This window comes from Dromiciops gliroides, chromosome 3, assembly GCF_019393635.1.
Source record: "Dromiciops gliroides isolate mDroGli1 chromosome 3, mDroGli1.pri, whole genome shotgun sequence".
Classification (NCBI taxonomy): domain Eukaryota; kingdom Metazoa; phylum Chordata; class Mammalia; order Microbiotheria; family Microbiotheriidae; genus Dromiciops; species Dromiciops gliroides.
The window spans coordinates 655,600,975-655,607,889 of NC_057863.1; the positions used below are offsets into that span (position 1 = coordinate 655,600,975).

Below are 6,915 nucleotides of genomic sequence, written 5' to 3' on the forward strand. Positions count from 1 at the left end.
TTGAACATGCTAATAGATGTAGTCATGGATGACTCCAGGGCCGGGGGCAGCTAGGTGGCACAGTGGATAAAGCACCAGCCCTGGAGTCAGGAGTACCTGAGTTCAGCTCCAGCCTCAGACACTTGACACTTACTAGCTGTGTGACCCATGGCAAGTCACTTAACCCGCATTGCCCTGCCCCCCCCCCAAAAGTAATTCATCAATACCGGTATGTAGGAGGTAATCTCTTCATCTACTTTAATTGATATTAGTAGGAAATTTAGGCAAGCCTGCCATACTTTTGTGTAAGCTACTTTGAGGAAAGCTATAAAAGAAAATTTCACCCAAGAAAGTAGAAGGATGGATTCTTGTGTATTTAGGTTATTTTTATTGGGTGAAAGGGGTTTTCTTTCTGAGATTTTTTTTTCCTCAAGTTGTTTCTGTTTTTAAAGAAAATGTCTGAGATGAATTTATAATGGATTTTGGGAAGATGGTAGTGTGTTAGCATGGGTTAGATAGCAGAACCCCCATCCACCCAGTAAAGCTCTAAAAATACACCAGAAGGAACAATGATAAGATCAAAGCAAATCCACTATAAACTAGATCTGGTCAAGAACTGCAGGGGGCAGCTAGGTGGATAAAGCACTGGCCCTGGATTCAGGAGTACCCGAGTTCAAATCCAGACTCAGACACTTGACACTTACTAGTTGTGTGACCCTGGGCAAGTCACTTAACCCCCATAGCCCTGAAAAAAAAAAGATTGCTGGAATCTTGGGGAAGTGTGGATCAGAGATAAGCTGGGTAGGTATAAGGTCAAATGTGAAACATCCCAGTCCCACATTAGTAGAAAGGGTCAGAGCATTGCCCAGAACAAGCAACCCAGAGACCCCATCCAGATCTGAGTCTAGGGGAGGTTCAACCAGCACAGTCATGGAGAAAGAAAAGATGGAAGAGATTATAGAGGAGAGACTTAAGCTTAATAAAGAGTTGCGAGACAAGAAACAGGTACTAAACACCACTACCACTGAGGAAGCAAACACAATCCAAAGGATTGTAGCTTCTCTACAGGAGATATCTAGAAATCTAAGTTAAGTGACAGAAACTCACCATCAGCCCTCATGAACTCGTTACTGCTCCCACAGGCCAGCACATACTTTGCAGGAGCTTAAAAAAGGGCAGCAAGATCTTAGAGAGATATTTGGGGACTTTAGAAGCTCCCAGCAGGGGGTGAAACCAAAACAGTTCTAGATTCCTTCAGAGGAATACTACTAGTGAGTAAACTCGACTCTGAATGTCCAACTCAGATGCTGCATAAAGGTTCTTTTGGGTTATTGCATCCACATTTGGAATGAATTAAATGGGTTTTTATTATCATAGGGATTGTTATTTTTTTTTAAGTTTTCATTTTTAATTACAACTGTACAACAGACCATTTTATTCTTGCATGTTCTCAATGGTTTGTTCTTCATATTTGACCTCCTGTCCAACTTGTTGGGATTTGGCTTTATGCTCAAGAATCTTTTTTTTGATCTTCGTCCAGTTTTAGTCTGGTGATAACTACCTTGCTAGGGTGAATTCCCACATGGACAGTTGTACCATTAGCTTTTTCACACTGTACACACTCAATGTAGATGATGTATTTCTTTCTGTAAACCTGCACTACCTTGCCAATTTGCTGGCCTTCATAGTGTCCACGAACAACCTGGACCTCATCATGCTTATGGATGGGCATGGGGTGGACATTGTATTTCTGCCTCAGCTCTTTGGAGAGCAGGGATGACATGATCTTGTGCCAAATGTGCAAGTGCGCATTGAAGTGTCTTTTGTGGTTCTTGCTGCAGTCGTAGGTCATGAAGGGATTGAACTTCATTTTGGCTGAACAAACAGGACCATCCAAAAAGAGACACATGCACTACTCAGCACCAGAAACCTAGCCTCAATTGTTATTCTTTTCAGATTGTGTTTTAACTGTTGTGTTGGAATGTTCTTTTGCCAGTGCATGCTGCAGATAAAGACTGTGTTGATGATTATATAGATTTAGCTTATACATAAGGGATTCGTGGACAGAGTACATTGATTCCCAAGGTAATGTGATTTTAATTATTTATATATTGATGTAAATCATGTAGTAATGAATAATGTTGTTGTCATTCATATTTGTCATTGACTGTCTATGTGATTGTAGTTATATACTTGGAATATTGTTTGGGATTGTATATTATAACTATATCCTGAGTCAAGAGGCAAATTCACATTCTTTGCTATCATCATTATCCTCAATAGTTAAATCCACATGAGACTCTGATTATTGGAACTTACTATTTAAGACATTATGGGACTATTGATATTTTTTTTTGTTTTTTTAGTGAGGCAATTGGGGTTAAGTGACTTGCCCAGGGTCACACAGGTAGTAAGTGTTAAGTGTCTGAGGCCGCATTTGAATTCAGGTACTCCTGACTCCAGGGCCGGTGCTCTATCCACTGCGCCACCTAGCTACCCCCTCGGGACTGTTGATATTACTGAGTCTGACTACCAGGTATTATCATCAGAGAAATACTACAATACTGTTGAGCCAGTGAGTCATGGTGCCACAATCCTGAGAGACTTGACATGCATGAATAGCAGATGGCAGACTGTCATGGGAAAGGCTGGGAAAACAACTTTGGCAAGGGCTGAGGTAGGAGTCTCCCGACTTAATTTCTCCAATGTGACACATGGAGTGGAAACATCTCACCTCTCTGACTTTGAGCCTGACCCAATACACCTGGCTGTCTGCAGAACTTTTGCCTGGAACTGTCATGAAGTTTGGGAATGATTTATCCTCTCTTAATGTAGTTTGCTTCCTTATTCTTTTTTGGTAACTTCCTGCAATCATCTCAGAAGTCATATGATGAACACAGTATTGGATTTGGCCTTTACACGTTACCAGCTATGTTAGATTCCTTAATTTCTCATAATGGATGGGGATAATTAGGCAAATGATGCAAAGAGTGATGAAACCAGGATATGAATCCTTTTCTTAGTTAATATCACAATTGTCTCAGTACTGTATTAAAGAAGAGTATATCAGCATAACGTGGACTCTTTTGCAAATGTCTTAATGAGACATCTGCTTTTGTTAGGGGTTATTACAACGGAAGTTAATCTGACAACTTTTATGATTTTATTTTTGTATCAGAGTAAATTCCTTAGTGGGAATCTCATCCTCCACATAGGGGATTGAAATAATGTTACAATCTATAATTGTAAAATCTCTAAAAGGTTCCAAATTTCATTAGACATCATTGTTTAATTTGATTATTGGCAAAGTTATTTAAAGTTGTGTTAAGTTCAGTTTTGTAGGGGACTTTCCAGGTGAAGAGATTTTCCAGCTGAGGAAGAACATCCAAAGAGCCTGAGAAGACTTCTCTGCAATCACACCTAAGACCGTGCCCGGAATACAGAGCTCTGTCAAGATGGATGTCCCAAGAATCATCTTTAGGAGATGAGGCTTCCAGAGACTTAAATTGACATTTTCCTTTTTGTTTCGTTTTTCCCTGTTATTTGTAATGTTTACCTCCTAAAGGAGACTGCCCCCTTTAGTTTTGTCAATATGTTGCTCATTTTTTTCCTTTCATTCCCCTTCACATTGTTAATCATCATAAGCCCTATTGTTAAGAACCCTTTGTAAATGATATGTAATAAATTTTTTTTTGTTTTTGTGTTTTTGCGGGGCAATGAGGGTTAAGTGACTTGCCCAGGTTCACACAGCTAGTAAGTGTTAAGTGTTTGAGGCCGAATTTGAACTCAGGTCCTCCTGAATCCAGGGCTGGTGCTCTATCCACTGCACCACCTAGCTGCCCCAATTATATGTAATATTAATTTGATTCTTTGAGGACACCATTTCTCAATGAATCTCATGGAGGATTGTGAGAAAATAATTAATAATGGATTTTGGGGGGCAACCCAGGGACCCAGTTCTAGTCGAGTTTCTCTAACTCTCTCCACTTCAGAGGTAAATGTTAGGATAGAGGTCAAGACTGTCCAAGGGATGGAGATAAGACTCTTTGTGTCTAGGCCAGTGAAGTGAGGGGATTAAAACCACACCTATATGAATGAGCTCTTGCTTCTCTGGGTCTTTCCCATTAGACCCTGATGTCATCGTGGCAGAGTTAATTTTATACAGAGCACCCTCAAGTCATGTCAATCAATGGAATTGAATGACACTGACCAGGTAGCTTTGGTCACTGTGTAGTTACATGCCTCTATTAAAAGGAGCACAAGGGGGCAGCTAGGTGGCGCAGTGGATAGAGCACTGGCCCTGGATTCAGGAGGACCTGAGTTCAAATCTAGACTCAGACACTTGATACTTACTAGCTGTGTGACCTTGAGCAAGTCACTTAACCCCAATTGCCTCTCCAAAAAAAAAAAAGGAGCACAGGAGCCTCCTGGCCAAGCGCCATCTTGGAACTCATTTTTGGTTTGGCCCCTCAGTCTGTTGGTGAGCACCATCCTCTTAGACCAGAGTAGGTAATGTAGGGCTTCTGAACTGTGCTTCAGGCCACATGCTCTCTTAGAGTCAATATGGGGCTGGGGGGTTGAGGGGGTGGGCGGGGTTCTGCTTCTGTTAAATACCACACATCAATTCTTTACTAACATTTAATGTGTTTTAATAATAAATGTTTATGGGGCAGCTGGGTGGTGCAGTGGATAAAAACACCAGCCCTGGATTCGGGAGGATCTGAGTTCAAATCCAGCCTCAGACACTTGACACTTAGGAGCTGTGTGACCCTGGGTAAGTCACTTAACCCTCATCCCGCAAAAGTAATAATGATGATGATTGTGATGTTTAAAATCTAATGTGTGTTCACCTTACCTCCCCCCACCCCAGTGTAGGGGAGGGGGACTAGCTAAGATTTACTGATAAATTCGGCAACAGTTTAGGCTTTTAAGTATTTATTAAAGTATATTAGAAGTTAGTGAAGAAGGGGGCAGCTAGGTGGCACAGTGGTGTATCACCTCTCTACCAAAAGGTGAGAGGCATATTTCATCATTGTTTTGGAGTGCTGATTGGTCATTGCCTTATCTAACTTAACTTTTTCTTTTTGTGTTTTGTTTTTTTTTTTGTGGGGCAATGAGGCCACCTAGCTGCCCCCTTAACTTTTCACTTGTTTTCTTTTACCATGTTGGGATGATTGTATTAATAATGTTTCCCCTGTGTCTTTACTTCATTCTTCATCAGCTCTTACATGCCTTCCTAGCTCTCCCTGAATTGGTCCTTTTTATCATATATGTATGTGTGTATGATGTGTACATATATATGTGTACATATATATATATATATATATATATATATATATGATATATTCCATGCTCAGAGAAAGGTTTGCAATACTAGGGCTTGCATGTCTATGAAATTATTTAGCCAGCAATTATAGGGACTAGTGAAAAAAATTTTTTTTTTCTGAGTCAGCTTGAGGTTACTCCTTTTTCAGTATTGAAGGATTTAGTTCAAGTAAATTTTTTATAAATTTAATGACTGTAGAAAAATGACTCATCTAGGTTGTATAGAGACCTTACTGGCTATTATTGGAGCATTACTATACAAGCAACTCACTGCCTATAATTTTACTATGCAGTCGGCTAGAGGTGAGGGGATTTTTCCTTTTAATATTTTGTTTTGACTCAATAGACATTTCCTCACAGATGCTCAAAACATTGCCTCTACAAAATACATCCCCCCAACAATCAAATAAAGGTATGTGATAGTGATTGTATCTGATAGCTTATTCCAATTTTCCAGTTTACTACGTAACAAAAGAAAGGATGCATGTTTTGATTTTGGTCTTATGTTAATTATAATATTTTTTTTTTTTTTTTAGTGAGGCAATTGGGGTTAAGTGACTTGCCCAGGGTCACACAGCTAGTAAGTGTTAAATGTCTGAGGCCGGATTTGAACTCAGGTACTCCTGACTCCCGGGCTGGTGCTCTATCCACTGCGCCACCTAGCTGCCCCTATTTTATATTTTTGAAGGATTTTCCTTCCTCCTCTTACATTTTTGGTTTGTTAGCATATTACTCTGAATAGAAAATTCAGATAATTATTTTTATTTCTTCTAGTCTCGTGATTTCACTTCATCAGAATCTTCCCCTTTTTTTCTGAATTCTTTATGGTCATCATTCTTTACTGCACAATAAAACCCCATTATATTAAAATACCATAATTTGTCCAGCCATAATCAAACTTTTGGGCACAAAGTTTATTTCCAGCCTTTTGCTATTGCAAATAGTACTGTTACAGATAGTTCCATTTATATGAATGAGGCCAATTCCTCTTTGGAGTTTAAACACAGTAGTGGGGCTCCTAGCCAAGAGTATCTTTTCTTGAATCATTCAGATTTGTTTATCAGAATAGTTTAATCAATATACATCTTACCAGCAGTTAATTAGCATCCTTGTTTTCCCAAAGTTTCTCTACTCTTTGCAAATTCTATGGGTATAAGGTAATATCTCAGTTGTTTCTGTTTCCATTTCCATTTATATTAATTATTGTTAACATTTTTTTCATGTGTTTGTTGATAGAAACAGAAATGTCACTGAAGAGATCAAAGACAGAAAAAGCCCCGGATTGGTCCAAGTATATAGAAAGGAGATGTGTACTAGAGGAACCACAATTGCAAGTGTTCTGAGAGACCAATGTTCTAGGTATCTAGGAAGGGAAGATAACAATACATGGAAAAATCTCCGACATTATTAATTTTTTTTTAAATGGTGACCAACATCCTACTTTTGGCTTCTATAGAAAAAGGATCAACGAGCAAAATGAAAGAAGAGAGCTCTTTAACCAAGTAAGAAAGAAAAGGAAATTATGTAGATCAATTCAAAGAGTTTGGACTAGGGGAGTAGATCAGAGATTTTAATTTAGGCAGGAGAAATTTGGCATAATTTGCAGAACAA

At 39.2% G+C, this 6,915-nt stretch overlaps 1 pseudogene; it reads right to left on the reverse strand.

The window, feature by feature from the left end:
* Window positions 1–326: 326 nt before the first annotated feature.
* Window positions 327–2,184, reverse strand: LOC122750922 (annotated as a pseudogene).
* Window positions 2,185–6,915: the final 4,731 nt, after the last annotated feature.